The sequence below is a fragment of the Plodia interpunctella genome, chromosome 14 (genome assembly GCF_027563975.2).
Source record: "Plodia interpunctella isolate USDA-ARS_2022_Savannah chromosome 14, ilPloInte3.2, whole genome shotgun sequence".
Lineage (NCBI taxonomy): Eukaryota > Metazoa > Arthropoda > Insecta > Lepidoptera > Pyralidae > Plodia > Plodia interpunctella.
The window spans coordinates 7,010,846-7,020,906 of record NC_071307.1 but is presented as its reverse complement, the minus strand read 5'-3'; the positions used below and the strand labels follow the sequence as shown (position 1 = coordinate 7,020,906).

Sequence of the window (10,061 nt, the reverse complement as noted above, 5' to 3'; positions counted from 1 at the left end):
GGTCACATTAGCATACACTAACAAGGTGATCTCCCTTAGGTTCTGTCTACCGTATAAATAATGACATGATTTTGTGAAATAAGTCCATAGTGGATACATATAAAACTCATTTTGCTGCAAATAAACAAAATAGGACTTGGAAAATGCATCGTTCAAAGTTCCAATGCAAGAAGATGGTTACGTCATTGGTTGTAATTCTAGACGTTGAATCCCGGCCAATCACCACTGCTTACATTTCGCCCGTACTTTCAATAGAAAGAGGTGCATTCCCTTGAAAGCCTTTCTCAGTCCGACTATACTTTCCAGCCTGGATTATCTTCGAACCATGCGCATTACTCCCATTAGGTCCCGAGAAGCATCAACGCTCAACTCCAGTACATTTCGTAGTCTCGCCCGCGTGGCCGCCTATTGGACGCGGCAGGAACGCAACTTCGAAACTAGTTCGCCAGTTCGTAATTCAAATTTCGAATGTAATTTAAATATTGGAATAACAACATGTGGAATGTTCTTATTTTTATTTTTTGAGATTGATATTTTATTTTGTGCCAGTGTTGTGCAAGTTTTAAAACTTTTTATCGATAGTTGAACGAGTAATTAATTATGATTAGTAAATATTAAAGATAAATTTAGCTGAAGGTTGCATAGTATGATTTATGATGTAGAGGCGTCAGAACGGAAAATTTTAATTAGTCTTCATTAACAGAGATCAGGGTGAGTAAACAGTATTCATTTGACATATTTTCATGCACGTACTTGACTTTTTACTTTGTTTGGGAACATTGAACCTGTTTCTAATAGGTTAAAATATTATTTTGTTGTATTATATTTAATGATATGTGTTTTATGTATTTATGGATACGGTAAATTGCAAACGCAAACAAATAACATGAATACAACATTATACGAATAGGTACTTACCGAAAACTTATATCAAACTTACAAATAAAATAAGGTTTTATAAGTGTTTATTGCTTGAACCGTAATATATGCAATTAGTAAAGAAAAGTGTGTTGATAGATGATGCAAGTAGTTTGTAGCTTTAAGATAAATTTTTAAAAATTAGGCCTAATTTCTGAATACTATGACTTGACTTTGAGTCCATCCATTCCATACAGAAGATGTAGGTTTGTAGACAATAATACAAATTACAATAAGCGCCTATTTTGATCTACTATTTGGAAACTTTCAGAGTTGGAGGTTTCTCAAATTCTTTAAGTTAATTTTTATTTAAATAATAAATATATTAGGACAAATCACACAGATTGAGCTAGGCCCCAAAGTAAGTTCGAGACTTGTGTTATGGGATACTAACTCAACGATACTATATTTTATAACAAATACATATATAGATAAACATCCAAGACCCGGGCCAATCAGAAAAAGATAATTTTCCATCTTGACTCGATCGGGGATCGAACCCGGAACCTCTCGGTTCAGAGGCAAGCACTTTACCACTGCACCACCGAAGTCGTCAAATGTGCACAACACAAAGGGTCGTTGTTCACGGAGTTTCAGTTTTGCCTATTCGATTACCTATTTAAGAAATGTTGTACAGTCTGTCTATTTTTTCAACATATTTCGTCCCACTGCTGGGCAAAAATCTTCTCCCAACTCTTTCAAAGCCGTTCTATCCGATGCCAAATCTAATTGTTTACTTTCTAAAGCTTCGCAGAACATACATCATTCCAACGCTTCCTTGGTTTACTACGTGTGCTATTTCCGTATATCTACATATATACGTAACAATTGTCAATATAATTTAAGCTCAATTGCTTGAAGATATCTGCTTCAGAATTGAGTTACAAGATTCACATTGCGGCAGTTAAAATCTAAGGTTGAATAGTTCACAATACACTGACCGTTTTATATATATAAAAGGTAAATACTTTGTATATATTTTGTCTCTTTCTGTCAATGTCGAATGTTATAAGTGCGACAGTGACACACAACACATACTTCAGATTGAAGTATGCTCTACCTTTTTATGAATAACGGGGTGAAAATGAAGCACTTCTACCATTTTCTCCAAGGTTTTAAAAAAAATACCAATCGAAGAAGTTTGATCGATCAATGGGTTTATTGAACTTTTCGATTGTGCTTTTCTGTGACAAATATGTGTTAAACGTTCAAATACGAGGCAACGCTATCAGCCTTCTAGGCACATTACCTCATGGCAACGAATTGCCGGGACTGTCATTTTTGTAAATATTTAATATGTAAGTTTATTTGTTTTGTTTTATTTTTATAGATAAAACGTAGATTTAAATAAAAATTAAACAATCAAAATAATTTTAAATTTCCAAATTCCTCGCTCTCTAATTTTTGATCAAAAAGCAGAAAACCCCAGGGAACTTCAATTAACTTCATAGAATAGGTGCCAATCTAATCACAAAGCATTCTGGTAATACAATGCCGTTGCCAAAAACAAACCAACAGGTCTGTTTTCACTGAAACAAGAGCTGTCCTGTCATTTATCCGTCTGTGCAACAAAAAATATTTTTATCGGATGCTCTTGTGAACACGACACTGATAAGTCCACATGCTGGTTTTGAAATTTAATAACAGAAATTCTAAACCACAAAATTTTATCGATATTTTATCATTGTAAATTTAGATGCGGCCTTCATTTTCTGTGAAATATGTCGATAGATGGTTAAATCAGAAATTGCTTTCGATTATGCAGAATCAAAAAGCACAACTGACACCGAGAACTAATCGAGGGATTAAAAAATAAGCTTGGAAGTTTAGATAGTGTCAGACACCAAATCACATGAGAATAAAAAAACGGTTTACACTCCGGGAGTGCCGGTGGAATGAATTGAATAATAACGTTATGCGTTTTTTATGGTCACGTGTCCTGACGGGAGTTTAACTTTTTTTAACACCGCTAAAGAAGTTTTCATTAAAAAAACCTTTCTTAAATATATCGGAAAAGTTTACGTGCTAAATCGAAATTACGTTGTCCAATGTAATTTTCAATTAAAAAAAAAAACACTTGCTATATCGGGCATTGATATAGCAAGTGGGTTTTTTTTAATCACCTCATATAAGACACCGCAAATATAAGATAGAAACATTACACAAACTTGAAGCAGTCTTTCTTTTCAAGAAAAAATAAATAAAAGTATACTCGCTCGCTTTTCAATTTATTTTAACAACCTAAACGTTTGTTATATATACACTGACAGTGTTACTAGTCTCCATGGACACTCTCTGGTGCATTTTATTCGCTCTGAACAATTTGTTCTCCGTGCAATGTGTCAAGAAGTAAGCATGATTTAAAACCTTAGATAGAAGGCGACGCGACGCCAAAAACCCTATCTATCTTTACAGGGTTTTCTATTTCTAAAAGCGAAGCTCTGATAGGGATTCCAAATGTCTGACGGTAATTAATGGTTTAGTAATGGAGACCTGGCGCCAGTAAATGTAGAGTAAAAGTATTTTAAACTAGATGTTGCCCGGGGCTTCGCTCCCTATGAATTTTGATATAAAATATAGCCATAAATTATAGCAGTCTTGGATGATGTACCTTTCTAATAGTGAAAGAATTTTTGAAATTGATTAAGTATTTACGGAGATTACCCGCTTCAAACATACAAACTTACAAACTCACAAACGCTTACCTCTTTATAATAATAGTATAGATTTCTAATAAAATTGTTATACATTTTTCAAGACTTGCCAAATTGCATTGGCGATATTATTATATATTTTTTTTATTTTAAAGATCCTTTTTAAATAAAAATAATATAAAATATTAATACTTCCATTGATGTTGCAATTTTTCCATAAAAGTCGTAACGATATTGCTTTGAGTACTAAAACCTAATACTTACGAGTGTAATGAAATTAAACGTCCAATAAAATTGGCAGTAATTCTGTAAGATGACTAAAATGGCCCGACTACAACGATTAGGGCCGAGGAGACCCGATTTCAGTCTTCTAAATGATACTTATAACTTTTCTATTTCGGACACTTACAATACAATTAAGGCCCACACAATTGATAAAAATGTGATGTTGTTATATCTTAAATAAAAATAAATAAAAATGTTTTAATAGATCATGCCGAATAAATAAATAATTTTAGTAGAAATTATTATTATATTACAACGTGGTTACAATTATAAATTAATCAACTACTAAACGGATTTTAGTGGACATCCTTTTTGATAACATACTCGTAAGTGTAACAAACAGAAAAAGCATTTATCTAGGTATGTTAACATCATTACTTATGTAAACGCAAGGACCTCGAAAACACAGGTTTCTGCGAATACTTATTATATCACGGTACATTCCTACAAGAGCCTAAATTAGAAGCGTATGTGAAATTACACTGCTTTTACAACATAATACGGAACACTGACAGTCGTAAATGTATCGTAAAATTGATTTAGTGAGCTAATAAATGGGCGTAAACATAGCGCTAAGAAATCAAAGGTATAGAACGTTAATTGTTGCCGCAATCCATTACAAAGCTTCATAATAATGGTATCCGATTCGATTGAAAATCGATAGTTTACACAATTTTTTTAGCAATTATCAAATCGAGAAGATAACGAGAGTCCGCTTTATTATTGTTGCCAGAATGTCGCGTCTTTTTTATTTTGCTTTAAGGCTTTTGTTGAAATGGTCTATTTTCAGCAGAACTTTTGCTATGTCTAGGAACATGTACTGGGTACATAGGTACTTCGTGAAAAAGAAAATGTAAGAAGCAATTTGCTTGTACTACATGAATTGTTTACTTTAAGTTGTGTGTTGGTATTGTACGATAGTAAACAGGATTTTATGTAAATATCCCTATATTTTTATATGCTACTAAAATGTCTCTTACACAAGTAATATGTTCATAATGTTCAATTGGTAAATTTAAACAAATCAATTTAAATTAAAAAATGTATTGCTATAATCGATTTATTATTGAGTTTATAATATAATTGACTTCCAATATTACATTACATCATTAGTTACAAACGAAGCTAATAAAATTGTATTAAAAAACTTCGGACCGCTTTGCCAAATTGTACAAAAGGGTTCCATTAAATAAACGATTTTTCATTACAGTCCACAGCATCAATTTAATGCCAGGAAATTATTTTCTCCGGCTCAATGGCTAAAACTGGCTCAAACCAGTTTATTCAGAATGGTCGATTATTCTGCGGTGTTCAAGTACAAGCAAAGGGTCCTATTTACAAACATAATAGAGATTTTTGGGAATTTTTGACAGAGCCGACAAAAAAATGGCGCCTTGTTAGAATGTAAACAGCCTGTGTAAAGTCCAGTTACAATGGGGTGAGGTCAAAAGATTAGAGGTAACATGTAAAAAAATATTTGTAGGGTCAAATTTTCGCTCGATTTCAATTTATTCTGTTTGGTTAATTGTGGCGTTGTGTCGACAGAGAGGTGTGGCGTATATTCCACTAACAAGAGCATAGATTTTAAGTAAGAAGAAGCTTAATTGCGTTTTTGTTTCAAGATAGGAAACGAACTCACAATATTAATTTGACCAACTTCAGTTTCTCTGATCAACACCTACAATCTTTACCCCTTACTGGGGTAGACAGAATTGGTTAAATTCTACCAGTGCACCATCCAAATCTTTCCAATACAAACCCAGAGGCTGTCGGAGTAGAAAGTAAATATGAAAAATAGATACAGATCCTCATCCATGTGGAAAAGGAGCTCTCAACTGTCGTGTTGTAAAATGTATGCTTTAAATGTTTACCTCGCAAATATTTTACGTAGGTAATGTATGTTATGGATATGTTACGGATTAGAATTCAGGCAGTTCCATTGATTGTAGGTGGTATTTAAGAAGTGTAATTTTTCTAATCGAAATGAGTTTTTTTTTTACAGAAATGACAAGCCTTTATTATTGTCAGATCTTATTGCATTCAAATCGTGACATAAAATAAACCGTTAAGGAGTTCTCTTGTCGAGAGTCTTGTCTGTTCCTGGGTCCACAGCGCTGTATGTATTTAAAATGCGCTATGGATATTTTATTTCAACTATCCCAATCCCAATGTAATACGAAGAAAAACTGTCATGGAGGCCATTTAAGCGGGCGAAGCCGCGGGTAAACAGCTAGTATAGAAAAGTTTATGAAAATTCCATACAAAGTACTAAATGTACAAGCCTCCACTGCTCCCGATTTCGTGAATTTTAGGCGATTTAGAGGCAACTTTGCAATTTTTTTCTATCGAGAAAAGTTTGTTGGTGTTATAGATGTTCATGCTAACCAATTTAGCTTATAGCGGGCTCTTAAATCGCGTTTAGTATTCCATTCGCAACTATCTGTAATGATGCAGTTTTGTTATAAACTTTGTGCTTATCATCAGTCTTAATGCCGCTCTATCTGTTTTGTATCTCATATTTATGCTGTTCAGGTACAACTTTAAATTTCGCAAATTAATATAGTTCTCATGAACTGTTCTCTTTCTTATCGTGTGTATTATTTCTGAAACTATAATGTCAGAATTTATTTAAGTCGCCTAAAAAGATACTTGCTATCCGGGCTTAGTGATCCAAAATAAGTCACTCACTCGCCTATCAGCTGGCGAGGCTGTGTGCCCATTATAGTAGCCTCCACGAGAGGATATGGAATGGTCCTATTTTAGGGCGGAACCACACTCTCCACAATACCACAAGCACACGACAAAATTGACGTGTATAACATATAAAAAAATATTGGTTAAAGTTAAAGCATCGTCGTGATTTATTGGTACAATAATAAACGTGCCAGGTTGCTTTAACGCGGTTCATTTTCCCATTACACGTTAATTGCCGATCGAAAAACACATCGAAAGGCAATATTTTTTATTCGTGCGTTCATACAATATATTAACGTTTGCCGTGTACGGATTTTACAAATTATTATATTAAACATTCGATATAAGCACCAAAGCACGATTTTTCAGGAGATAAAAAAAACGAATTAAGTAGCTTTTACACTTTTTTAAAACTATAGTTCGACATCATTGTTAGTCTTTTTCTATGGTGTCTAGAGAATAATTTCATAGATTTTTCTGTTCTTCCTTATTATTATAGTTTGTATTCATAAACGTAAATAGTTTCAAAAATAATATTTTATAGTCTTTCAGTTTAGCTTTTAATAATAGTTGTAACTTCCTTATTAGTAAGTTTTATATTTACACTGTTATATATATACATTTATAATAATAAAATGTAGATAACTTTAGTTAACATTTATTATAAAATAAAAAATTATCCAAATTTGAGTTATTTTAGAAATTTAGCGGACGCTATTCGTCTATTTTTTTTACGGTTACCAAATAGTTTACAGAAAGACTGATGTGTAAACGGAATGGCCATACATCAAACAGCCAAAATGTAAATAAATTGACGAGTAGCCCAATTACTGTGTTTACTTTTAGTCTGTGGGAAATATATTATGACAGGTGAGAGTATTTTTGTAACGTACTTAAAGTTTAGTTTCATGATGCCAATTCCATAATTGAACATTTTGTAAAATACTAGATGGCGCTGTGTGTAATTTAAATACGCTATGGATATTTTATTTCACCTATATCTCAATCCCATGTCATTACGAAGAAAAAACTGTTCCCGAGGTCATATAGGCGGGCGAAGCCGCGTGTATACTGTTGAAAATAGCAACATTTTAACATTGTCTATGTCTTTGGATATATTTCCCGCGTGCTCTCCCTCTCTCGCTCTCTCTCTCCCCCTCTCATTCTGGACGAATACACGCATTTCATCACCTCCACTTTTTATTACATCAGCCCTGTTTAATTACAGTCCTAATAATATTTTCATCCGTTAACAATACTAGTGTACAAATATATTTATTGAGAGCACTCAAATTTAATAATGTGCCTATTTGCAAGTTTAGACAACGAAATAGAGCAGATATCTGAAGAAATGCATATCATTCTTCACCTTTTTTAAAGATATTAAACTGATCGTACCGACTTTCTTTGATCGTTCAAATTTCCTAAAGAGAAACTTATTTCTTTCCACATTTTTTGGGAGTTGATGTGAATCCCATAGGATTGTAAAAATGCTGGTGAAAAACCAAACCACTATTTTTATTATGCCGATAAATATTTTATGAAAATTATTGGAAACTTTATTTGACATTGCTATATCTCTACGGTCAAAACAAAAACAATAATTTTTCTTCATAGTTCTCATAAACTGGACTTGACTTTATGAAGAAATTGAAGTTGCGCAGACATTGATTGATGTATTATAATAAAGTCTAACATAATATTTTCTCAGTTGTTCATAGTTTTGAGCTGGACTGATTGATGGGCTATTGGTAGAAAATTATGAGTGTATCATAATTTTCTACCCTACCTAAGGCCCATAAGGAGTTTCATCTATAAAAAATCATATTATAAATTATTTTTTCTCTTTCCTGTCACCAAATAAATTTTCTTTGCTAAAAGTGTATATAACGATAACTCGAAAAATGATTCGTAGAAATAATCCTTAAAGTAAATATAAGTTACTTTAAGATGACTCTGTGACTCTGTGAAACATTACATTTGTGTACAATTTAGCACACATATACTATACATATGTCTACTAAATTTCAATTCAATTAGTTCAGTAGTTTAAGTAAATTATATAATAGAAACAATTTATGTCTTACATACATATTATAACGCCTGTTTTTCCCATGGGCGAGAATATAGTGATTTCCACTTGCCACGACCCTGACAAATCGCACTCGCTTCCTCCATACTCATCACTCTGTTCAAGCATGCTCTTCGGTTAAGGGTGCTTCTAATATCTCCCTTATAAAGGATATCCGCAATCTTACAATGTTGATATTTTTCTGAATCACGAAAATATAGTATTAAGAAAATATTTTTTCCAAGAAAATATAAATGTGATGTTTTTATTGCGACGGAAGTAATATTTTAAGCAACCAAAAGTAAAATGGATACTCGATAGAAATACTACTGACAATATAACCGACATACGCACATCAATAAAACATTGAGATATATTTGTTAAGAACAGACATCTGAAACACCAGACCACAGAATAATCTATTTTAAAATAATACAAAACTGTGTATAACAATTAAGATTAGAATAAATTATATTAACTTAATGGTGTCATGGTCAAAATACATGCATTTTCTGCCTTCTTTTTACGTATTTATGTTTATTTTTCCGAAAAGCGAGAGCGAGAGTTGCGACTCTAATCGGTACCTAGTTAAAAACTTTTAAGTTAAGGTAAATTAAGTACGAAGGAAAATCATAAAGAAATTTTTCCCTAGCGTAATCTCTTCCATAAACTAAATAACTTTATGGGCGTAAAGTTTTTAAAAGTATTATAAGATTATTTTCCTAATTTTGAGAGGTTAGTAATTTCGCATTAGATATGATAGACAATTGTGCTTGTGTCTTGCAGATTTAGTCCCATTTATTGATAATGTCAGGATGGATAGCTTAAGTTCTTTCACAAGAATAATGCTATTTCTCATAGTAAGAATTTTTAGATTCAGATTAGTACTTTCAAAGATTTATTTGTTCAAATACTTCCTCTTTTTTTAACTTTTAAAAATTATATCTCATCAATCTTATATAGGTCGGCAAATACATTACATTGAAATGCAAATTAAATTCAATATTTAAATTATCAATTATTTTAATATCTACTCCATGATTGCACTCAACGCCTCGTGTTTTTATTGGCACTTCGACGATTTCAGATCTAAAAGCAAAAGACGCAATGTGTTCTGACAGATTCCGCCGATGACGTCAAAAGACAGGCAGGCTGTAAAGAAAAGTCGATTTTCTAGGGATTTAATCGAGGATTTCCCAGATCATATCGGAAATGGTCCACGCTATAAATAGACGACGACACTAAAATCCTATCTGACCTTTTAGCTGTATTTTCCCGGCTTCTTTATCTACACTATCCACAATACCACATCCATACTTTCATATCCTACCCTACTAATATTTAAAATGCGGAAATTTAAACTATATATATAGGTTATAATTAGGTTAGTACTTTATTAAGTGAGAATTTCCCTGACTTTTCCACTTACTATTTTGCAT

General features: G+C 32.5%; 1 protein-coding gene across 2 annotated transcripts in view; it reads left to right on the top strand.

Annotated features, from left to right (window-relative positions):
• The first annotated feature begins 360 nt into the window (after positions 1–360).
• Positions 361–10,061, top strand: part of LOC128675459 (neuropeptide CCHamide-2 receptor-like) — a 44,410-nt gene continuing 34,709 nt past the window's right edge. For both annotated transcript variants that reach the window (XM_053754884.1, XM_053754883.1), the window contains exon 1: positions 361–711. The gene's annotated coding sequence lies outside the window, so the exon portion shown is untranslated. The remainder of the gene's footprint in view (positions 712–10,061) is intronic.